General features: G+C 33.7%; 1 long non-coding RNA gene across 1 annotated transcript in view; it reads left to right on the plus strand.

Moving 5' to 3' along the window:
- Positions 1–306: 306 nt before the first annotated feature.
- LOC125960719 (uncharacterized) overlaps positions 307–26,891 on the plus strand; it is a 44,722-nt gene continuing 18,137 nt past the window's right edge. The window contains exon 1 of the long non-coding RNA XR_007470690.1: positions 307–396. This is a non-coding gene — a long non-coding RNA (uncharacterized LOC125960719). The remainder of the gene's footprint in view (positions 397–26,891) is intronic.

Genomic DNA, 26,891 nt, shown 5'->3' on the forward strand with positions numbered 1-26,891 from the left:
TCATCTCACACTAGTCAGAATGACCATCATCAAAAAATCTAGAAACAATAAATGCTGGAGAGGGTGTGGAGAAAAGGGAACACTCTTGCTCTGTTGGAGGGAATGTAAATTGATACAGCCACTATGGAGAACAGTATGGAGGTTCCTTAAAAAACTACAAATAGAACTACCATATGACCCAGCAATCCCACTACTGGGCATATACCCTGAGAAAACCATAATTCAGAAAGAGTCATGTACCACAATGTTCATTGCAGCTCTATTTACAATAGCCAGGAGATGGAAGCAACCTAAGTGTCCATCATTGGATGAATGGATAAAGAAGATGTGGCACATATATACAATGGAATATTACTCAGCCATAAAAAGAAATGAAACTGAGTTATTTGTAGTGAGGTGGATGAACCTAGATTATGTCATACAGAGTGAAGTAAGTCAGAAAGAGAAAGACAAATACCATATGCTAACACATATATTTGGAATCTAAGAGAAAAAAAAATGTCATGAAGAACCTAGGAGTAAGAAGGGAATAAAGACACAGACCTACTAGAGAATGGACTTGAGGATACGGGGAGGGGGGAATGGTAAGCTGTGACAAAGTGAGAGAGTGGCATGGACATATACACACTACCAAACGTAAAATAAATAGCTAGTGGGAAGCAGCCACATAGCACAGGGAGATCAGGTCGGTGCTTTGTGACCACCTAGAGGGGTGGGATAGGGAGGGTGTGAGGGAGGGAGATGCAAGAGGGAAGAGATATGGGAACATATGTATATGTATAACTGATTCACTTTGTTATGCAGCAGAAACTAACACACCATTGTAAAGCAATTATACTCCAATAAAGATGTTAAAAAAAAAGGCATAATCAAAATAAAGCTTGGTTTTCAATCACTGAGTTACAGCTACCTCAAATAAACATCAGAACACAGTTAAAAAGAATTGAATTCTTCAGCTTGACCCACTGACGATTTCAGTTCTTTTCTTCGCATTTCAAAAGTTTCATTAGGGAACACAAGACTTAAGTTGACTCTGATTTCAGGAATCTGTATGGAAGTGGCTTACTAGAAAATGTTAGGGAGATGAGAAGGATTGACCTCTGGGAGATAGAAGGGGTGGAGAGAATGGTTACTAGGGAAATCGTTTCCTGATGTCCACATCTGTGGAACAGAAGTAAAAATGGGGAAGGCTATGGAAGGTAGCCTGGTACAGAGTCATCACCCCAACAGCCCAGTAGGGAGGTACCTTGCCTCAGAGACCCTGGTATGGGCCCAGCTCCAAAGGCTCTACTATTCACAGAAAGAGCTCTGATGCTGTTAAGGAAGCATAATTTTTCTGGAAGCAGATAGCTCCAAAGAGGTTCCAGGAAGGACTTACTGCCTAAATCCTTTTAGCTGTTTTATTTGAATGAGTATACTCAGAAGCAGGTGGTGCAACCCGCTGCAATCCAGACCTAAGAATATATGGGTTTTTATCTCCAGGAAATAATGAGTTTTTCATTATCTGCTACTATAGTTGTATATGCAGGCTACATATTTATATAGGCAGAGCAGAGGAGAGAACCCTTATATTCTATAATTATAAACATTCATGCTTATTAGGATGGTCTTCCCATGGCTCAGTTCTCTCTGCTCCAAAAGAGGACCCTTCCTATGACAGTCAATTTGCCAGCTGAATTGAGAAGTGTGAGATAAAGTCAGACAAAATTTATCAAAAATATATTCCTAGTGGCATAGAAGTTCTGGAGGGGAGAAATATTCTATATAGCACCCAGGGATTGAGACTCACCAATTTTATATGATATGTCTACAACTGGATAAGTTGTAATAATTTCTTTGGGAAATGTTCTTTGGCATTAAACATGGAGTTAGTACCTACTTACAGAAAGCAGCTTATAAATAAATAAATTTTAAAAATTCACAAGAACAGAAACAAAAACCTTGGGCCTGGAGAGGTCTTTCTCAGATTTGAAGGGACACCTATGACAGACTTGGTTTGGTAGTTAAAATGTTTTATCCATGAGCCCAGATCTCTACATGAAATACCCAAAAGTAACAGTAAATTTTTCAGGAGAGACAATTGTATAATTTCTAAAGCTCATGCTAGATATGATGTAGTATCAAAAACTACAAATATTTTCAGAAGTTTAGGTGCCCATCTAAGGACTTTAAAATGGGATTGAACAAAATTATAGGATTCTTTTAGAATAGTCCATCTCCATGAGAGAGTTTAAGGAGAACATTGAAAACACTGCCTGCAAGGGTATACAAGGCTTGTATCAATATCTCAGTGTGTGACTATGTGTTTACAAGCAATTTGGCAAACATTTGGTAACATAGATCTGCATATTAAATTACTGAACATCCACCAGGAAGCAGGAGAAACATTCAAGATGTGCATGTTGTTGCTGGAAATGTTACTGAGTCCAAGCTCGTACTGCTGGCAGCATGACAGGTCATTAATTGAGAGATGAGTTGTTGGGGCAAAGGATAGGGACTTTATTTGGAAAGCCAGCAGACTGAGAAGATGGTGGAATAATATCCCAAAGAACTATCTTCTCCACGTTATAATTCAGGCTTCTTTAACACTGAAAGGGAAGAGGGTAAAGTCCTGGTTCTGGTCAGACTCTGGAAAGGATGTGTTAATTTCTTCCTTCCTGCTGTTATTCACAGGTGGGTTTGATCATGATGTTTCATGTGAGCTAAAGAAAGGTATTTTAGCTTAGCTCATTACATAGGAGGCAGGGTTCCCAGAGATGGGCCATTATGTATAATTTAAACTTACAGGCAACAACTCTTTAGTGACTAACTTGTAGCAAAAGCAATAGAATACAAAGGTTAAAGTAAAATAAAAAAGATCAATATGGAGTCAGAGTTGTTCTTCCCTATTACAGAAACATTGAAACTGCAAGTAGGAGAGAGAACGGGACTACCACCAAGACCAGCATATCAGATCCCCGCCTCCCTCCTACCCCACTCCTGGGGAAAATGTCAACAGGAGTTGTCTCTTGCTTGATGCAATGGGAAAAGTGTGGGCTTCCAATGATAATAGTCCTGGGCACCAATCCTATGAGAGGGTGGGCAGAAGGTAGGAGCTCCATTCTTAGGCTACACTTCTCCAATAGACAGTTACATGAGGAGGGGTCGACAAAAGCCAATGGATACTATTGCTCTACTTTGGGAGGAGTAAGTGAGTCAGATGAGGATCTTTAAACCGAAGGGAGACAGAGCTAGAAAAAAGTTAACTGGGCAAGGAAAACAACCTAGAATGTCCGCTCCTATGTGTGACTTGGTTTTATGATCTGCCTGGTTGTGATTCACAGATAAGTGGGTTCTTTGTCAGGATTTTAAGGTCCAGGGCCAGAAGGACAATTTTCAACCTGAAAATTCTTTGATCCTAACCCCAAATTTTAATATTACTGAAATTTTCAATGATCACATCAAAGTGCATTGTTCAATTTAATAATACATCTATTTATAACATGAATAATTCAGGGACATATATATGGTATACATACCAGCAGTCTCACCTGCTTTCTAGTTGCTCTGAAGTTATTCTAGCTGCCCTTGATTTAGGTAGATGCCTAGTATGCAAATAATTTAAGCATTATGGTCCTGTTGCCTTATGATAATAAAAAACCTTATAAAGTCTGTACTTCTGATTGTTGGCTTTACTACTAGAGTTGGATTTTGACAATCATACTTCTACCTTCAAAACACACAGCCTATTGTCTCAGGTGACACAGTTCCTACTGGAGCCCAGGGAAACACCACCCACCAGACAAGATCCTTGGATCTCAGAAAGTATAAGCATTGTTAAGGGACTCCTTATCACCCAGAGGAGCAGTGAATAATTTGAAGGCATATGCCATTTCTGAATAAAGAATATAGCCCTGCACATTAGTTAGATCAGTGCTATTTGTGGTCACAAACAAAGCCCCAAATGTCAATAGTGTAAAACAAATGAAACTCATTTATTTTCTTAAGAAGTCCAAAATTGATAGTTATGTATCTAGTAACAGTTCATACCAGATCACAAGAGTCAACTAGTAAATTTTCTGAAATTGTATGAGCCAATTTTTAATCAGCCACTATTAAATAATAGATTATACACTTACAATTAAATAAACAAGTATATTAAAAACAAAGGTAATTAATAATCAAACTCATCTCATACTAATCATTTTACTACATTTTACTCCTATCTATGTTCTGAAGGTTATTAACTTCTGTTATATCAATATGGTATAAATTCTATCAAATGGTTGGGTACACACATTTCAGCCTGACTCTTCCTAACTCTTCATTCAGTGCTGAGACCTACAGGTTCAACCTGCATGTGGTCTGATGTAAAAGTTATTGAAGGACACACATTTACCAAATATTTTGCCACCACATAATATGATCCTTAATCTTTCCATCCTCCAACTCCTATATAATCTGCACCCCAACGATTAGGTCAATATTATAATTTAGTTTTCTGTTAGCAATACCACATTCTTTCTGATCTCCATATTAATTAGAATAACACCAGCTATAGTAATAGTAAACCCTGAAACATCAGTGACTTAATAAATTAGAACTTTAGTTCTTGCTCACATAAATTCATAAGTGAGTATTGATAATAAACAAGGTGTTCACTTCCAAATGACTCCTTTCATCTTGGGGCTCAACCATTTTTGATACTTGGTTTCCATATTTTCCCCAGGGATCATTTTCCATTATATTCATCCAGAGTGGAAAAAAACAAAGGGGATTACATGCAAAGGATCTATGGTCCTGGCCTAATATCCTGGCATGCATCACTTTTGCTATCTTTCTGTTGACTAGAACTCAGTTACATATCAGATCTGCTTCAAGGGATGCTGGGAAATAGAGATTATTCCTGTGTATAGTTGGAATAGAATACAGTTCTGATGAAGAACTAGAAAATTCTTACATCTTTAGGTGTGTTAAGTGTAGAGTCACACATGTTTAGTCTGTTAGCTTCAATCTTTTGACCAATATCTCATCTGATACCCAGCAAGCCAACTCAGATAGACGTGGCATAAAAACTGAAGAAATGGATCCTAGAGAGGTGAAGCGACTAGCAACAATCAAAGTTTAACTAACAGAAGCATAAGTGCCTTGACTGTGTTCAAGAACATATTTGGTTGAAGCATTATCTACTCTGTCTCAGTTTAGCCCCTCCCTCCTCACCTAAAGTGATAGGGTTAATCTTAGCCTAACCCTAGACTTTAACAGCTATGCTGGAATAATGGTCATTCTGTATTGTCTCAGGTTAAGTAAGTGTAACTCTTCTTCCAAGTCATAAATTTTAAAAGTTTTGAAAATGGTTATCTTTTTGTAATCTATATTTTACACTAAGCCATTATAGCCCTTTACCTGTCCCTTATGACATCAGTTCCAAAGCCTTTACTTTCCTCAATACCTTCTGAAAATATGGTATTTAGAAGGTAATTTAATTTCCCAAGCTTGCTCTGAATAATAGATTAAGAATGCTCTCCATCCTGAGATATGAAAGCTCCTTTATTTCTTTTTTTTTCCACTGTGGTTGCCTATGAAAAGCCATTGCTCTTTTTCTTCATGTGATTATTATTACTATTTCAACATTAAACCTCCTTTCCCATTATATATTTTGCCACTAAAATTTTCTCCTTAACACTATCTCTGCACCATCATTCACAGTAATGAGTTCTTTTCTAACTCACATAGGTAAGTCAGCTTCTGCTCTCTCTAGGTTTGTATTTGAATCACTGATTCTCTATCATAATTATTTCAAGTAAGTAACCCTAGTTGCCCACAGAAATGAATATACATTTAATATTTCATTAGTTTTTACCACTATTAGTTAACCCTAATTTTAACTAACCAGTACCCCCTTACTTATAAAACGCAAGAAAAGAATTTTTTCTTAATCTTTAGTAATATCAACATAAGCATATTTGATTATGAATAACAATATATTTAAAGATAGAGATGACTTCCTGATTTAATGCTTGATTCAATTTCCTCTCTAGACCCAGGAGGGAGTTATTTAAGAGATCCCAATTAGGAATGATTTGAATTAATTGGAGCAACATAATGTACACACTGCAATGCATTCCCAATTAAGTTGGAAAGAGATAGAAGATATTCTGCTGACAGCATGTCTTTATTGGGCTAATAGTCATTATTTACGTATCATCAATTCTTTATCTAATATCAAGTATTTTGCTGCTTCTGAACACAAACATGCATTATTAAGAAACAAAAATACCAATGAATAATAGATTGGTTTAGTAAATAGGAATAAGATTTGAACATATAGCATGAATTGATGAATTCACAAATACCCAGAGTTTCACCCCGTATGTGTATATGAATTGAATGTCAGCACTGTGTATGAATTGGATGACCCTCTGGAGACCACTCTGACCTAGGATAAAACCAAATATTATTTTATCTTAATTGCTCTCTGTTTGACACTGAAGTTAAAATGTACCACGGAGCATGTAGAGATTCTCACTGTGTTTAGAATATTCATAAAATACAATTATGCTCAAGGGTAAAATGCTTTAATACTGACATTTTAGAATGGTGAGTATTCTGTTAGCAATATTATCACTTATTGTTCTGAATTTTAGAAGTATTTGCTTCAAACTTATAATATTTTAATAAGATTTTTTATTGTGTTTAGGATCATGTTTGCTATATAATTATTTTTTTCTGATATTTTATGTCCTACAAACAAATAAACATATGATTTGAGTTCACAACACCCAGACCTAATTGTTTTGAACCCCAGACCTGCTAACTATACCTGTGTGACAGTGCATAGGTTATTTAGCATGTGTGATTCTCATTTTACTTATGTAAAGTTAATATCTCTCTCTTCAAGTGGTAGTTGAATGAGAGAGCCAGAGACAGAGGGAGAAAGAGAGAAGGGTTATTGTTTTATTTTAGATCAAAATAAGTATATCCATGGGATGTTCTTTGGACAAAAGCAAATCCCCATATGTAAGTTGTAGAACAATTTAAAAAGATACTGTGGTTCTATGGGACAATTTTAATCAAATAATTTAATTTTGGTAATATGTACATAGAATTAGACTAATCCCTCTTCCACATGACCTCTCTGATTGAACTCAATTCCAAATTCTAGCTGATAACCTACAAAATGTTAATTCAATGAATTGAAAAACTCATTTTAAAAGAAATCAATTAATGTTTTTTTCAAAAATATATCTTGAGAGCCAAATTATTGATACCCCACATCAGTTCACCAGTTGACCAGTTGTGTGTCAGTTATGCAGACCCAGACTTAATTGAAGCTGAGTACAAAGTCTTATTTTCTAAGAGGAGATGAAGCCTTCCTGTAACCCAGAAGCTATTATAGTTTCATTACAAGTAGTTTTGTGAGGCAAGTACCCAGACTAATGAAGTCTAATTTCTTATGGATTTAAAAAAAAAAAAAAAAAAGAAGAAGAGGCAATAAAATATCGCTGATGTTAGGTAAATAAATTCTGAATATAGCACATTTATTCTGTTAACTTACTCGTGAACACATGAGGACATGGTTGGGGGCCATAAGAGCCAATGGCATTTTCCTATGGGAGCTGTGAGGTGTAGGGATTCAAGAGCCCATTCTATATAGCCTTAAAGCCTTTTCAGTAAAAACTCTGTGGGTGATCTTATTTCAAGATAAAGTTAAACTAATATCACAGGTCAAAACTTGCCAGCCAAGACATCTAAGAAAAGTATATAATTATGACTAATAGAAATCCACACAATATTTTTAACCAGGAAAGGAGAATGCTATTTATAGCTTTGTCAACATTGCCTCCACTTTGAACAATGAACAATATATGTGTATAATATAGTTGCGTATATTCTAAACCAAAAAAATATCACATCTGCAAATTTATAGCTTCAGGAAGTATCAGAAGAAAATCAATTGTCGATTTACTAGAAATATCAGTTGTTTCAGAGACTGTCCTATGTTATAATCAGTTTTAAAAAGCACATTATTTCTATCATAAACCATTAAAGGTGGTTTATAACCAGGGGAAAAAAAGTCCTTTAAAATCCCTCACTGCTACATTTCACAAGCCATTGCTACAATTCACAACTCGATTGTTAGAGTCTTAACGGCCCTCGGCTTTGCCTTGGGCCATTAACTAACAAACCAATCATTAACTGTTAGTAATGACCATTTTTCCCAGGGATTATTGCTTAATTGAACTCTTGTGCGGGACCCATTATTTTCTGAGATGTCAAAATAACTATGCATTACTACATATTTCTGTAATATAAGCATCTCCCAAAATAAACAATAGGAGAGTCAGAGAATTAAATTGTTCAATGTACACACTATTTAAAATACATTACTTTAATGAACGATTTTAATGTTTCAGAGGAACTTTCTCAGTTTTTCATCCTCCTGTGCATATCCATCATGTAACTTAGATGTAGAATTAATGTGTATTTCTCTTCAGTAATATACACAATGTTGAGACATTTATATTAGTAAACTGTTATATATTCATCTGGGTAAAGCACATTTGGTTATTAGCATTCTGCTCCTGAGAAACAAGGCACAGTTGCTTGTCTGTTGCCATGGAAATAAATTAGGAAGGATAACCTGCCTACTTATCAATTTTTATTAATGCAATCAGCCCACCTGCTTAACCCATAAGTAACAACAGCACATTTAAACTAAGCCAATAAAGCAGTAACTCTAGGGGTGCCAGTTAAAGTAAATAGAATAGAAAATTGCTGAAATAAAAAGTCTGAGTTATGTGTCATAGTTCTGATGTGCCCCATTAATATTACAGGATAAAGAATGTTGCCATTTGAGAGGTCTTTAATGATGGAATTACCATCATCTAATATTTACTGAGAGAAGGAGAGGCATCTAAGACAAGAAGTCAAGAGGGATATTATAAAACACAATTGCCCTCCTACTGTGTTGAAACAGTTTATAGACATGTGTTAAAATTTGAACTAAGGAATTCCAATCCAGTGCTAGCCAAACAAAGGTGAACAATACAAAGTATAATTGATTGAGGACTAATATGTAAATTCCAGAAATTCAGAAATTGTGATTATTTAACCTGTGCTGGAATGTTCACCTTTCTATGAACTAAGAAGAAAAAAATAAAAGTTTAACTAAGCCAATCGATAACAACTTACAAGGTCAAAAAGATAGTTAACCTGAAATATATGACACTAACTTTTAAGGACTCCAGACCCATGTCTACTCATTTCAGTGGTTCCGACTAGGCTTAGAAATAATTGGTATTTTCTCTCTGTAATTCAGACTGACTTAATCCTCAATGCCTATAAATTACTGATATTTTACAAAATGCATTGTTATCGAGGCAATCAATAGCAAATGTACATACATTTATCTTCCATAAGGAAAAAAAATCACTTAAGTCTGTGTGTCTAGTATCTTTAGAGGTTAAGGAAACATTTTCCTCATAACAGAAACAAAATCTGATATTTGAAAAATAATGTTTAAACTTTAGGTGATAAGTATATAATAAGAAAAAATTAACACTTAGCCTTAATTGTTTTAAAATTTTATTTTATTGTGGTAAGAACAATTAACATGAAATCGACCCTCTTAAATTTTTAAGTGTACCCCACATTATGGTTGACTATAGATATAATGTGGTGCAGCAGATCTCTCCAACTTCCTCATCTTGTTTAACTGAAACTTTATGCTCACTGATTTGTAACTCCCCATGACCACCTCCCCTCAGCCCTTGGTAACCACCACATTTTTAACTTTTTATCTTCAAATATATTTAGTTGCTCAGAGTTTGATATTCAGAAAAAGCTAAATGTAATGACTAACTATTATGGTGTTCATATTAGCTACAGATTAATACTAAAAAGTTAGAATTAAACAGTCACTTATTCTTTTTTTATAAATGAAATTGATTTTAGTAATATAAATAATATGTTTTTTTGGCCATGCCCTGTGACATGTGGTATCTTAGTTCCCCAACCAGGGTTCGAACCCGTGCCCCCTGCAGTGGAAGTTGGAAGTGCAGAGTCTTAACCACTGGACCACCAGGGAAGTCGCAGGTCATTTATTCTAACTTGGCAAAAAAAAAAAAAACCCTCAAGTTTCTGTTATAGTTCATAGTTAATTGCATTATAACATCTCATGGATGATTGATAAAGAATAAAAAGAAAGAAGTCATCTTGTCTTTACACTGGAAAGGAGGTTATCAAATACAGGATCATCCCTTCTATCTATCCATATCTACCCAGTCAGATCTGTGCATAAAGATGGCTGCAACATCCCTGATATTGAAAGGATTACATGGGTAGACAGTTACTAAGTGTTTATAATGTGCCAAGTCCAAGATGAAGCCTTAGACATATATTATTTCATTCATCACCACAATAAAACAATGAAGTAAGATATTTATATTAATTTTGTAGATAGGAAACCATGTCTTAGAAAAGATAAATGACATATCAAAGTCAAAATATAGTAAATGGCAAAAATAGAACTAAAATCCAAGCTGGAATTACTATGTTGGATATTTGAAGATGTATATCCCTTTTCCTAAGTACTTTCCTAAAAATATGCAATAATACTGGTGCCAGATATTTGTTGAAGAAATTTATGCAGAGATTATGCTTGACAGAGTATAAGAGCTGGGGATAGAAAATATATCATAAACAGGGTTTCTATCATAAGAAAAATAATAAAGGTATAATGCAAAAACATATAACTGTGGTTATAGCCCTGTAAATGAGTCTACCAAGAAAGTTAATATAGTTTTTGCTTTGTTTTCTAAAAAGTATATTGAGATACAATTCACATGCCATGAAATTTATCCTTTTAAAGTAGAGCACAATTCAATGTTTTTTTAGTATTTCACAGATATGTGCAACCATCACCACAGTCAGTTATTGAACATTTTCATCACCTCAGAAAAAAGTCTCAAACCTTTAGTGTCATTGGCCTATCCCTCCAAACCTAAGCAACCACTAGTATGAAGTATGTCTCTATAGCTTTGCATATTGTGGATGTTTCATATGAATGGACTCACATAATGTAGAATCACACATGATATGATTCATATATATCATATATGACGTGGAATCATATAAATGGAATCTCTTTCGAGACTGGCTTCTTTCAGTTGGTATAATATTTTTATTACGTAACATGTATCATTACACTCTTTTCTATGGATGAATATTATTCCATCATATAGATATACCACTTTTTGTTAATTCATTAGTTAATGGATATTTGAGTTGTTTCCTTCTTTTGGCTATTATGAATAATGCTGCTCTAAACAATCATGTACAATTTTTTGTGTGGACATGTGTTTTCACTTCCTCTGTATTGATACAACCCTAGTGGATGGACAGTGCCATCCCATTATAGTTTTGATTTGCATTTCCCTGTTTACTAATGATATCAAGATTCCTTCATGAACTCATTGGCCTTTTGTAAATCTTCCCTGAGTAATGCCTATTCCAAATAATTTCTCATATTTTTGGATTGTTGGACTTCATATTATTGAGTTATAAGTGCTTAAGGTATTCCAGATAAATTCTGTTATCAGATATGTGATTTGAAAATATTTCATCCCTTTCTGTTGGTTGTCTTTCAAGTGTCTGTTGAAGTGCAAAATAATTTTTTTAAAATTTGAAGTCTGCTTTATCTATTTTTTTCCTTTGGTTGCTCATCTAAGAATCCACTACCAAATCCAAGGTCATAAAGACTCTCCGTTTAGTATTCTTCTAAGAATTTTATGTTTTTTGCTATTGTATTTAGGTCATAGACCCATTTGCAGTTAATTTTTGTATGAGGGAAGGGTTCAAATTCACTTTTTTGCATGTGGCTATCCAGTTATCTCAGCATCACTTGTCGAAAGATTATTCTTTCCCCATCGAACGATCTTGGCACTCTTAGAAAATCTATGTGTCTATTCTTTTGACATTAATGAGACTATCTTGATTTCTGTTGCTTTGTATTAAGTTTTAAAATCAGGAAGTGTGAGTTCTCCTACTTTGTTCTTCTTAAATATATAGTTTTTGGTTATTCTAAGTCCCTTGCAATTCCATATAAATTTTAGAAACAACTTGTCAATTTGTACAAATAAGTCATCTGGGATTCTGGCAGAGACTGGGTTGAATCTGCAGAACAGTGAAGAATACTGGCATCTTAACAATAAATCTTCTGATCCATCAACCTCAGATGTTTCCCCATTTGTTTAGATCTTCTTTAGTTTCTTGAATGATGTTTTGTAGCATTTTGAGTATAAGTTTTGTACTTCTGTTTATTTCTAAATATTTTATCATTTCTGATGCTATTGTGAATGGAATTGTTTCCTTAAATTTCATCTTTGGATTGTTCATTGCAAGTGTGCAGAAATACAGTTGAATTTTGTATGTTGAGCCTGTGTCCTGCAACTTTGCTGAACTCATCTATTAGTGCTCCTGGCTTTCTTGGTGGATTCCTTGGTATTTTCTATGTAAAAGGTCATATTATCTGTGAAGAGAGATAGTTTTACACCAATCTAAATGAATTATTTCCTTCCTAATTTCCCTCGCTAGAACCTCTAGTACAAAGTTAAAGAGAAGTGATGAGAACAAACATCCTTGTCTTTTTCATGATTTTCTAGGGAAAGTTTCCAATCTTTCACCATTAAGAATGTTAGCTGTGGGGTTTTCATAGATGCCTTTTATCAGATTAAGAAAGTTCCCTTCAGTTCCTAGTTGGCTCAGTATTTTTATTATGCAAGAGTGTTGGATTTGGTCAAATGCTTTTTCTATATTGATATAATCTCATTTTATTTACAAAATTTGTATGATATAATATATTACATTAATTATTGTTTGATGTTAAACTAGTCTTGTATGCCTGGGATAAATCTCACTTGGTCATAATGTATAATTCTTTTTGTGTATTGCTGGATTCAGTTTGTTAGTATTTTGTTGAGGATTTTTGTGCCTATATTTTGTGCCTATCTCTAAAGAGACATTGGTGTGTAACTTTCTTGTGATGTTTGTCTTGTTTGGGCATGAGGGTAATACTAGACTCTGAATGAGTTGGGAAGTGTTACCTACTTTTCTACTTTTTAGAAGAGTGTGTGAATATTTGGTATTATCAATATTTCTCAATATTTCTATCTTAAAATGTTTGGTTGAATTCAGTTGTGCAGCCATCTGGATCTGGGCTTTCTTTGTGGATACTGTTTTGATAATTAATTAAATGCCTTCACTTAATATATTTTAATTAGATTGTCTAGTTCCTAAGTCAATTTTTGTAGTTTGCCTCTTCCTAAGTTTTTTTTTTTCATTTCAGCCAAGCTGTCTAATTCATTGATATACAATTTTTATAGAATTCTTTTAAAATACATTTTATTTCTCTAAGGTGAGTAGTAATGCCTTGTCTTTTATTTCTGCTATGATTCTAGTGATTTGAGTTCTCTGTCTCTGTCTCTGCCTCTGCCTCTGTCTCTCTGGTCAATTGAGCTAAAGATTTGTCTATTTTGTTGATATTTTCAAATAATCAGCTTTTACTTTCATTGAACTTCTCTATTGCTTTTCTACCCTCTATTTCATTAATTTCTGTTCTAATCTTTATTATTTCCTTCCTCTGCTTGCTTTCTCCTTTGCCTTAAGGTAGAAGGTTAGGTTATTGATTTGATATCTTTCTTCTTTCTTAGTATAGGTATTTACAGCTTTTTAAATTTATCACTAAGCTCTGCTTTGTCTACACCTCATAAGTTTTGCTAATTTGTCTCTCATTTTCATTCATTGCAAAGTACTTTCTGATTTCCTATTTGGTTTCTTCTTTGATTCATTGGTTATTTAGGTTATAAACAACACATTTATATGTGTTGTTTAATTTGCACGTATATGCAAGCATTCTAAATATCTTTCTGATACTGATTTTTAATTTCATTCCATGTTGTTTGGAGAACATATTTTGTATTATTTATAACTTTTTACTTTTATTGAAGATTTTTTTATGGTCTAATATATGGTCTATCATGGAGAATGTTCTATGTGCTCTTGAGAAGAATATATATTTTGCTATTGTTTAGTGGGTGCTCCTTATAGATATCTGCTAGGTCTAGTTGGTTTACAGTGTAGTTCAAGTCTATGTCCTTGTTGTTTTCCTGCCTTATTCTATCTATTACTGAAAATTAGATTTTTGAATTTTCCAAGTATTATTTTTGAATTTATGTATGTCTCATTTCATTTCTGACAGCTTCTTTTTCATGTATTTTGGTGCTCTGTTATTAGGCATATATGTTTATAACTGTTCTACCTTTCCAAAGGATTGGAACAATTATCATGCTAAAATGTCCTCTTTATAATTAGCAACACTTTTTTTTGAAAATGTATTTGTCTTATAATATCATAGCCACTCCAGCTTTCTTATAGTTGTTGTCTGTATATCTATGTCTCTGAATCTAAACTATTTTTAAGAGCAAATAGTTGGACTTCCTTGCCCCACCCCAGTCTCTGCCTTTAAAAGCCTTCCATTTTGTACAGCCCCTTGGAGCTCCTCTCTACTTGCTAGATGGGGTGCTGCCTGATTTATAAATTGTTGAAGGAAGCCAATTAGATCGTCAATAAAAAAGCAAATAGTTGGATCTTTTTTTTCATTCAGTCTAACTTTGGATGGTTAAGTTGACTCGCATTTAAAATTATATTGATTTAGTCAATATGACTGCCATTTTACTGTTTATTTTCTATATGTCTTGTGCCTTCTTCCCCTCTATTCCTTCTTTACTATTTTCTATTGCATTAACTGAATAAGTGAATATTTTTTAATGTATCATATACATTTCTCTTATAATTTTTCCACTAAATACCTTCAGTTATTTCTTTAGTGGTTCCTCTAGGGCTTTCCATATATACTTTACCATATCAATATCAGTTTTAGATTTATACTAACTTAATTCCAGTTAGATATAGAAATGTTACTCCTCTATTCTCTTTCCTCCTTTTTTGTGAACTTTTGTTCTACATATAACATCTATAAATATTACAAACCCAACAATACATTGTTATAATTACTACATTCTATAATTTGATATCTTATAAAGAAGCTACGAGGAGAAAGGGGAGCAAGTAAATATTTACAGCTTTTGTTTTATTAACCTTCTGATTTACCACTTCTGTTTCTCTTCATTTGTTCTTATGTATTTGAGTACCATCTGGAGTCATTTCCTTAGCCCAATGCAGATTTGCTCCCACCTGTCTCTTTAGTGTCTTTTTTGGCAAATATATTACATTTCTATACGTTATAAGTTCAACAGTGCAAAAATATATATATATATATATATATATATATATATATTTTTTTTTTTTTTTTGTATAACTGTTTTTTAAATCGGGGCTTCCCTGGTGGCGCAGTGGTTGGGAGTCCGCCTGCCAGTGCAGGGGACACGGGTTCATGCCCTGGTCCGGGAAGATCCCGCATGCCACAGAGCGGCTGGGCCGGTGAGCCATGGCCGCTGCGCCTGCACGTCCAGAGCCTGTGCTCCGCAACGGGAGAGGCCACGGCAGTGAGAGGCCCACGTACCGCAGGAAAAAAATATCAATTTAGAGAAAACAGGAAAAGAAATATGCATTTATACCATCTTTTATAATTATTACATAATGACATTTACTGGGGTAATTCTTTTTGTGTGTATGTGTGGATTTAAATTACTATCTGGATTAACTTGATTTCAGCCTGAAGAACTTCCCTTAGTATTTCTTGTAAGGTAGGTCTCCTAGCAACAAATTTACTCAGGTTTTGATTATCTGGTAATGTTTTTATTTCACTTTAATTTTGAAAGATAGCTTTGTTGTAAATAGGACTCTTGGTTTACTGTTTCTGTGAACACTTTGAATATGATATGTTATTATTACATTGCCTTCAGGCCTCCATTGTTTCTGATGAGAACTCAGCTGATAATGTTACTGGAGTTTAAGAGTAAGTGATGAGTTGTTATCCTCTTGCTTCTTTTAGGATTTTCTCCTTGTTTTTTATTTCAGAATTTTTACTGTGATGTTTGTGGATCTCTTTGCTTTTATCCTGCTTGAAGTTTATTGAACTTTAAGGATGTGTAGATTATTGTTTCTCAATGAATTTGGGAAGTTGTCAACCAGCTAGTCTTTGAATATTTTTTCTGCTCATTTCTCTTTCTTTTCTCCTTGTAGTACTCCCATTATTCTTACATTGGTATACTTAATAATGCTCACATTTTTAAGAGATTTTATTTATTTTTCTTCATTCATTTTTCTCTCTATTCTTCAGATTGCATAACCTCTCTCACTCTAAATTTGCTAATTATTTCTTCTGCCAGTTCAAATCTACTGTGGAGCCCCTCTACTGAGTTTTCCATTTTAATTATGCTATTCTATTCCATAAGTTCCACTTAGTTGTTTTCTGTAATATCTCTTTATTGATATTTTCTATTTAATAAGACATTGTCCTCATATCTTCCTTTACTTCTTTAATCATGGTTTTCTTTTATTCTTTGAACATAATTACAGTAGTATTTTGAAGTCTTTTTCCATTAAATCCTATACCTGTTCACTTTTTTTTTTTTTTTTTTTTGCGGTACGCGGGCCTCTCACTGTCGTGGCCTGTCCCGTTGTGGAACACAGGCTCCAGACGCGCAGGCTCAGCGTCCATGGCTCACGGGCCCAGCCGCTCCGCGGCATGTGGGATCTTTCCGGACCGGGGCACGAACCCGTGTCCCCTGCATTGGCAGGCGGACTCTCAACCACTGTGCCACCAGGGAAGCCCTACCTGTTCACTTTTACAGGCAGTTTTTGTTGCCTGCTTTTTTTTTTTTTGTTTTCATGTCTCATTTTTTGTTGTTGAAAAGTAGAAATTTTACATAATGTATTATAGCAACTCTGGGTACTCTCCCTCTTTGTATTTTCTTGTTTCTTATTTGTTTAGTGACTAGCTGAATTATTTTAGTGGAAACTATTCCCCCCCCTGAAAATTTTGAACCTCTAATGTTGCTTCTTATGAGTGCTGTTATGGATTGAATTTTTTCCCTCAAAAATTCATACGCTGGAGTCCTAATCACCAGTACCCCAGAATGTGATTTTATTTGAAAGTAGGGTCATTGCAGATATAATTGGTTAGGTTAGGATGAGGGTATATGGAGTACAGTGGGCCTCCAATCCAGTATGACTGGTGTCCTTAGAAAAAGAAGAAATTTGGACACAGACTTGCACACAAGAAGAGCACTGTGAGGAGATGAAGGATGTTTGTACGAGACAGGGAGCATCAAAGACTGCCAGCAAATCAGTAGAAACTAGGTGAGAGTCATGGAACAGATTCTCTGTCATAGCCCTCAGAAGGAATCAACCCAGCCAACAGTTTGATTCTGGACTTCTAGCTTCCAGAACTGTAAGACAATACATTTCTGTTGTTTAAGCCCCCCAGTTTGTGGTACTTTGTTACAGCAGCCCTAGCTGACTAATATATAGCACAGGCTTGGGTTTGCCCTTAACCGCTCTGATATGACAACGGTTTTGACAGGGTTATCTTAGCCTCTTTCCCTGACCTCATCCAGCTGTTATGTTCCACTAATTGCCAACTTATTGCCCTATAATGTTTAACAATGTGCTGGGGCATAAATTGATCCATTGATGAAGCCAATCAAATTTGAGCTCCTTTGAACAGATAATTCCTGAGATCAGTGTTTGTGATTTTTTTTTTTCTGACCCTAGGTGAATCCTCACAATAGTTTCTTTCTCTTGTTCTCTCAGAAAAAGTAATTAACATACAGTTAACTTATATGTCCAGTGAACTTATTAACCTCCCCCCAAATTCCCTTTCACCACAATTTTTACTGTTGTTGTTGCTGTTTTAGGCTCAAAATTCTCCACTATTTCAAGTTCAGTTCCTTTGGAAAGAGATTAGGAGCTATCATTTTTATGACTTGCTTTCCCATGTCCCCGGACCACAGACAAAGTCTCTGAACCACATCTCTGAGATTGGATATGGGGGCAATGGTGTGCTTCTCTCTGAGTGACACAGCTGCTTTAGGAACTGAGTATTCCGTGTTTAGAAGAAGGAAGGGGAAGTAGCCTTAGATGTTCTTGCATGACTCTCCCAGTGTGGAATCACCACCTTAAGAGCTGGGCAAGTATCAATACAATCAGGGCTCTAGTATTATCAGAGGTACTATATCCCAAGGTAGAGTTTCCAACCACAGTTTGGTCAGGAGTGGAAGAAGATGAAGAAGGGAACCCCCACTTCTCAACAATATTCACCCGTATCTTAACCTCAGCAACATGTAGCTGGTTTCAGAATGAAAAGTGCTCAAGTCCTGTCCCTCCTGGGAAGATATCACTCTGGCTGGAGTTTGGGGAAGAGGTAGCCCAGGATTCTTGGTTGCAGTTATCTGGAGCGGAGTTTCTATCTTGCCGAATATGGAGGGGCGAGGGGGGGAGCAAATCTCAGTTCAAATACCACAGATTCTCACTCTTCTTACAGTATGTTTTCTTGAATCATTGTTTCTTTGTTGTCTCTATGTCCCTGACACTATTTCCTGAGACTTTATGTGGTTGGTTTTAAATAATTATTACCAGTTTTGCTGGACAGAAGGTTCAGGGAGCTCCTCATTCTATCATTCTGTACGTGCCTTTTAATATCATAGTGAATGTATTAAAAATAGAGATTACTATGAGATTCTATGGTATTGTGCTTTACCTTTTAAAAAGTTAGTCAGAAATACTCAAAGGAAAAGTTACACTGGAAAGAAAATATAGCCTTTAAGTCTGGCAACTACTCTGACTTTTTCCTCTGAGATTTTCTTTCAAGATAAAGCCAGGATTTCTTAATTCATGATAACTTATGCTTACAAGTTCAGAGTTCTACAGCTGGTCTTCTAACTTCCCATTTCCAAAATGTGTTATGTTTTAGTAAATAAATTAAATAATTAAGTTTTGAATAATTGAGTGGTCCATTTAAGATACAATTAAGTTTCGTTGTCTTACTCTTTTAATTTGCTTACTTATTCTTTTTTTAATTCAGGGAAAGTAAAAGAAAAACAAGTATGACACTTTATTTCCTTGTGAACAGAACTTAATTGGAAAAAGCTAATAGTGTTATGAAAGTTGGGGTTGGAGGAATGTGTTATATTTAATAACATATGTAGGAAATTAGAAGACTGGATGCTACATTTCTTTTTTAAGTCTTTTGCACCACTGCTTTTAATAAATGAGTCATTGGATTTGTTTTCATACAACTTATAATTTCAAAGTTTTTGAACAAATTTGAGACTATCAATTGTCTTTTTCCAAGTTCTAGAAATCTTGGTAAATTTATTTACACTTAAAGAACAACATAGCTATATCATGGTGTGGATTCTTAGCTTCAACTCTTCTTATGATGTTAAATTTCCAGAAAAAAATGTAATTGTTATTTTTGAGATTCACAGTAAGGATTTGGGGAAATAAGGTGGAAAATAAAATGAAGAATAGTAGCATAGATATCATAATGCCTAGATTTTATTAAGCTTTGAAAAGTACTAGGCTAGGGACAGCAAGTATATCACTGGCGGAAAGCAAATCAGTGTTAATGACTTATGCCAATAGAGTTGATTTGGGGCTCTTACCATATCTGTGCGTGTGAATTTCCCCCCAATAATTGGATATAATGACATTGCAATTACTTTTGAAATCGTTGACATTGTCTCAAGAAAGATTTTCTGGAAAAGACCGTTTATGACTACTATTTGATAGTAAGGGAACAGAATGCCTGAGTTCGAGGCTTTGAGTGTGCATACAATTACTATTTACACAGTGTTTTAATCCCCCTTGAAGACACAAGTACAGTATATCACAAAAAATAAACAAAGAACCCATGTAGCATCTTTCAGCCAATATAGAGACAACAGAAGAACGCATGTATGTGTGTGTAATTAATACTCTATTACATAAATAACATTCTAATTTATAGCACATCACACTGTTGTGTTGCCTCATTTTTTTAGGCCTGGTTATTTTTAAAATCATATTTTAATATACTTGATCTCTTTTCATGAACTTGAGGAAAATTTTAAGTGCCTCACAATAACATGAGATATGTTATGGAACATAATTCAATTTTATATAATAATTAGCTTTCGGTTTCTTAGCAAATTAAACACTTCTTTCTCCTGAAATATATTCAGATTTTAAAATTAGATAAAATTATTAATATATGTTGTATTAATAGGTAACATATAATAAAAACAGGTAAAATATAGTTTATCATACATGAGTAAATTTACACATTAAAAAGATTAATTAATAATTAAAAAGTAAGGTGACACACCAAAAAAGTGGACAGCAGAAGCCCTGTAAGCTAGATAGTTTTATTGTTAGTAATTGAAAAAGTAATATGTGAAAGCAAGGATGGTAATGAATAAAACCATAAAAGAAAAGAAAACACAAAATTATTTCTTCTTTATTCTCTAAATATGTTGTAATGTTAAAACAAATAATAATTATGTAATCCATAATTAACTGATGAAGTTCAATAAGAAAACTTGTCAATAACAAAAGTCCAAAAGAAGCAAATTAAAGAATTTCAAATGTCCTAGAAATTTTAGATATTTTAGCTTTAGGCTCATGAACTGATATGTTAATTTCTAGATAATCTTAGAAGTTATATGCTTCATAGCAGACAAACACACACATAAATACTATAAAGTATAATGGATTTTATATATGATATATATTATTTATATATATATATATATCACAAATTCTTTGGTCAAATACTGACAACTAAATACATGTCTTGCCATTACTCACTAATTAATAATGTGTCATGATAATGTGTCCTCATAGAAAATCTATTATCCCTATTTCATAAAATCGTATCTCGAACAGAGAAACAAATTGGCATATACAAGATAGAGGGTACAAACAAATATTCATATTCATTGAAAATAGCATTCCAGTTATCACAATAGATATACATCTTACAGAGTCACCAAATCAGATGTGTTGATGAAAATACATGCTTGTAGTTTCTAGCTTTCATAGAAAGCCTTTGGATATATTTCGAGAAATGTAAGTTTTATCTATTCTAAATGTATTTGTTTTAGCAATTCCTTTTTATTATAGAGTATCTCTGAGGTTCTTGAACTTGAGCACATGAGAGTTTGATATTTCTCTGCAGATATTGATTTTGTTTACAAAGATCTTCTTCCAGGAAGGAGCATAGTGTTTGAATTTATCTTGCCATCCTTGCTTTGTCACTTGCCAGTCAACTTGCAGACATATATAACAAACTAGACATAAAAATGTCTTAAAAATCTAGCTGTATAAATGATCATATTCATAGGTTTGGGTTCCTGTTTTTATTTGTTTCATTAAAAATAGATGCAAAGCGTAAAATCTTGTGGGAACTGAAATGAATGTATATGGCATCATAGTGACCTCTAATTCTCTTTGCAATACACAAATTTTACTCTGTTGCTCTGTGAAATGTTAATTTTCCTCTCAAAGGTTATTAGCAAGTCTAATGAACTAGAGTATGGCAATATGTTTAGTGACCAAAAATCAAGCTGGAAGCCAAGAATATCTTTGATTTCTGAAACTTCCTCCACCACTTTGTCAATGCTCACCAAGAGGAGATTGAAGGAGCCACCTTTTCAATTCCTATGGTGAACACAAAACAAGATATTGATGGATGAAATGGTTGCATACAAAACAAATTTCAAGTCAAAGCACTCACTTTAGGCTGAATAGAGTCTGACTGATCCACAAATAATCAATGTCTTAAGGTAAAGATTGTGTTATTGTTGACTTGTTGCTAAATATAATCCATAACAAGTGTAACAGTCACTAATATTCTAAATGTTCTTGTGATATAGTAAACTTTTATTAACTTATTTGAAATATAAAAGTATTTTTAAACTATATAGTTATTATAAGATTTTTATAAAATTATCATGTCAGAAATGGTATTGTCAGATTTATCACTTGGCATTATCTTCCTGTGTTTCTAATAATTTTTTTTGATGCAACGTTTTTAAGAAGTTCCCAATAGTGATTACTTTTGGAAATCTCTGTAAGTGTAGCCTATCATTTCATATCTTGTTATCTTTGAATTTTAAATATATAGTTGCTATAGTTGCTTGTTTTTTCACACGTAGTGTGTGAGTATAACAGCTGCACCATGGTACTCAATTTTATTCCATTCACTTATTAATGAACTACATTTGTGCTTGGGAAGGTATTTTTAGAAATGCACTCACTGAAAATGATCTCTCATCTATAATTTCTACCATAAGGCAGCTAAAATTCCCTCTTGAGTAAGATACATGTGCAAATTTAGTATTTTAATGAGAAAGTTTAAATTTATTTTCAAGAACACTTCACTTAGCCTGGGTTATTTTGAATGTGTATAAATACAAGCACTCAATGCTTCAAACAGGGACCACTAGTTCATTATAGTTCTAGGATGTAAGTAGTCAGTTTGGGCACAATATAATCTTCCCTGAAGATCCCTTTACTATGATTTCTTCCACAGAATGTTCTATTTACTTACCTTTGAATGAATTTTACTCACCTCTGAATGACCTCTGTTTAGATTGTGCACAATATCTTTCTGTCCCTGGAGCTAAGCTGATAAATACCCGAGGAAGACCATCCAATCCTCCAAGCCCTCTCCTGAGGGTCTCTCCAGAGAGATGTCTCAATCCCAGGGGCAGGGATACAATACTTGAGCTAAGCACTGTACAGGTGGTAGAGTAACTGAAATCTATAAGATTTGGAAGTTGGGCTCACCACTCACTGACAGAATCCACATGAAATAGCACTGGGGAGATTTCTTTCTCTCCCATTTATGCTAATGTTTGAATACAGTTTTCTATATCCAACAATTGCATGTTTATAAAGAGTGTATAAGATGAAGATAAAAAGATGTATTTAAACATATAAAATAATAACATCTTTTATTGGGGAAAGTGTGAGTTAAGTCTGAGTTATTGTCACAAACCAAAAAGAGATATATAGAAGTTGACAGATGATTATACTTAAGTTGCAAAGACAAACTATCTCCAGCTTGGAATGAAAGTGATGACTTCTATATGCCAACTGTCTACTTGGATCAAAATAACATTGAATGGACCAATTAATAAAAGAGAAAAGACATAAACAGATGAAACTAGAAGAATATAAAGACAAAATTTCCATATAAAATATAGTGCTGGGTTATAAAATTATATTTCTTTAAAGCATATTCCCACACAGACACAGAATTGTGTGTGTATATATATATATATATATATATATATATATGCAGATTTATATGTATAATGTATATATTATGTATGAAATTATTTTCTTTTTCAAAAAGGTTTATGTTCTGAATTTGAGATATTGATTCCCTATAGACATTGAATCCTAGATGAGAAAAACACAGGAGACATTTATCATAAAAATTACCTTCCAGGAACAGATGAACTCCCCTTCCAATTAGCACTAGGTCAAAAACTGTATTTTTGCATGTAGAATTTTTTTTTTTGCATTCATTTTCTATCTCTAATCAAAAGGGAAAATAGATCCAAGTAAGATCAAATTTCTTTTAGGGTATCAGCATATCTTTACAACAATGAATGTATATATAATATTTGTAACAATGAAAGTTAATATTTTCTATGAGGATAATGTACATTTTAGAGGGTTACCCATCATTATATTTTATTATTTTTCATATATATATATATATAAGTAGAGAGACTAATATTGTAAAATACTGTCATGCATGGTCACTTAGCTTTAACAATTATCATCTTATGGCTAATTTATTTTTACTCTCCCACTTCTCCTTCAAAACTTTTGGGGGCAAATCCCAGGTGTAATATTATTTAGTCCATAAATATTTCAGCATACATCTGTTAAACATAGAAACTTTTAAAAAAATACAACACAATATCAATATAATACATAAGAATTACAACCTCTGTATATTACCAAACACATATTCAATGTGAAAATTTTCATAATTAACTCAAACAGTTTTATTTTTGTTTTCATATGTGAATCAGATATCCAAATAAGTTCCATATGTTCAAACTAGTTGATATGCCCATTATGTAAGTTTTTGTCCATAGGTTGTCTTTCATCTCTCTATTTTCTTTGCTTGCTATTTAGGAAAGAACAGAGTTGATTGTCTTTATAGTTTCCCACAGTTATCGTTATTCTATCTCTACTATAGTTCCTGTAAATTACAGCCATGTTTAGAGGATTTATCATATCAAAGGTTTTTTTTTTAAATTTTGGTAAGAATTCTGCATAGATCCTGTTGCATTATTCCATCAGGAGGTAAATAACATATAGTTACTTGGTTATCAGCAATTGATAGTCATTGCATAGATACGTCAGTACACTAAGCTTTTGAAAACACTTTTATAAAATTGGATTACTTCTTTTTCACTTATTAGCAGAATATTTTTCTGATGTAAAACTTTCATCATTAACTATTTGGTTACACTGAAGTATAGTTTGTATAGAAAATGTGGTATGTATCCTTGATTCTTTTCCTTTTATAACTTTATTTTTTTCAAGTGTTGGTTCCCTAACATCTTCCTAATGTGACTGTTCCAGGTATCCACTGTCGTAGAATAAAACACAGTAAATCTTAGTGGCTTAAAATAGTGACTGTCATATTTCTGTGGATTGTGAATTAGGGAGGGGCTCAGCTAAGCAATTCTGGTGCTTGAGATCTCTAATATCGGCGTCAAAGAGTGGCTGTAACTGGAACAGTAAATGATTAGATAATTGGGGCCTGGCCAGGCACCTGCCTCTGTGTGTGAATGTGACGTTTCCATGTGGACTAGTTTGAATTTCATGTCAGCTTAAGGGTAGTCACTATAGACTGAATGTTTGTGTCTTCCCAAATTTATATGTTGGAACTTAATCCCCAATGTGGTGGTTTTTGGAGTTGGAACCTTTGAGAAGTGATTAGGTGATAAGGGTAGAACCCTCATGAATAAGATTAGTGCCCTGATAAAAGAGACCCCAGAGAATTCACTCATTCCTTCCACCAAGTAAGAATACAGCAAAAAGACGACTATCTGTGAACCCAGAAATATGTGTTCATCAGACACTGAATTTGCTCATGCCTTGATCTTGGACTTTCTAGCCTCCAGACTGTGAGAAATAAATTTCTGTTGTTTATAAGCCACCCAGTATATGGTAACAGTCAAAATGCTTACTTGGTGACTGACTACCTCCAGAACAAGTATTCAAAGAGAAAAAGAGGGTCCTGTGTGGAATTTTGAGGATAGCCCTGAAAGTCAGTCACATAGCATCACATTGGTCCTATTCAATGGATAGAGGTAGTCAGAAAGGGCCACCTAGTTTCAACAGAAGGAAACATAGACTCCACTTCCTAAAAGAATGTTATATTGTAAGAAAAGCATGTGGAATGAGAGATTGTTGTAGATACATTTCAAAGTAACTTAAAAACCATATATTATTATGAACTCATGGATTTAAGTATATTTGATGTGGTCTAATCTGTTACAGTTATAATTCATATTGATGTTCAAATTATTCCGTGTTTGGCTGATGAAAGGAGATTATTCAAGCTCTATACAGATCTCTATAACATGACTTAGTTCTCCCTGATAACTTTGTATTTTCCTTGATTTCTATAATGACAAGTTGTCTTATGTATATCTTGTGTACTTACCTTCCAATCATTGCTCACTACTACTAGGTTGGTCATTTCTGAACATTTTTTATGGCCATACCTAGAAAATATTTTCCTTCTTATTTTTAAAGAGAAAATACATTTGGTGTTCATACTTCTTCACTCAGCACAAATTAAAAATGACAGAGATTTTACCCAAGTCATCAATCTTATATCTCTATAACCTTTCTCTCATTCATAAATTCTAGTTCTTAATGAGACAAGTATAATTACTTATTTGCTTTCACATAATGCATACTCAATCTCTTTATTCTCAGGATGAAAACACAGATACATCAACTACGATTATAGAGAACAGATAAAAATATTCTGCATTTTTGTTTGTCCTATAAGTAAATTTTACTCAGAATATCTAATCAAATTATTATGTTTTTAAGTCATCTGGGACACTTCTCTGTGTGCTACCAATTTGATATGTTTGTTCATTTGTTTTATTCTGCTTTCAATTTTAAATTTAAATCTTGTTTTTATAACTGTAAAACATTTGTATATCCCCAAAATATAATGTATAAAAATATATTATACATATGGCTAAACTCTATCTCTATCACCTCTCTTCCACCTATAGATAATTGTTCTTAAAATGTTGTGATTTATTCTGCCATATTTATCATTTAGGCAAACACACACACACATGAATATTCACATTGCCCTTATATACAGCTTGGACAATACTTTATGGAGAACCAATAAATGGTAGTACATAAACACATTCATCATTTTTTTTAAAATTTCAACTGCATTGGGTTTCACTCTTTAGATATTATTTAGTTTATTTAATGAGTCCTCAATTAATGGTCATCCAGTTATTTCTGGTCTTTTGGTAAGGAAAATTGTGTTACAATATATAGAAATCTCTCATATTAGATTTAGAATGCATAGATTTTTATATTATGTTTTCCCTAAAACTAATCTTATATTGATAATCCTCAAAGACATTATAGCTAAATTTTCAACTCTAAATATTTTGACAAGAAAAACAGTTTAAATTATTTATAGTAAACTTAATAATTCAGTACCTACTCATATATCTATTTTTAGGCAAAAGTATAGGCAGAAAAATTTAGATTTTGTGCTGGTGAGAAGTGTACTGAAAAGTGTAATTGACATCCAGTCCCAAGGTGGACATATCTAAGAGAAACACTTCCAGATAGAGGTGACACTAGGCCTTTTCTTGTGTGAG

The sequence above is a fragment of the Orcinus orca genome, chromosome 12, assembly GCF_937001465.1.
Source record: "Orcinus orca chromosome 12, mOrcOrc1.1, whole genome shotgun sequence".
Classification (NCBI taxonomy): domain Eukaryota; kingdom Metazoa; phylum Chordata; class Mammalia; order Artiodactyla; family Delphinidae; genus Orcinus; species Orcinus orca.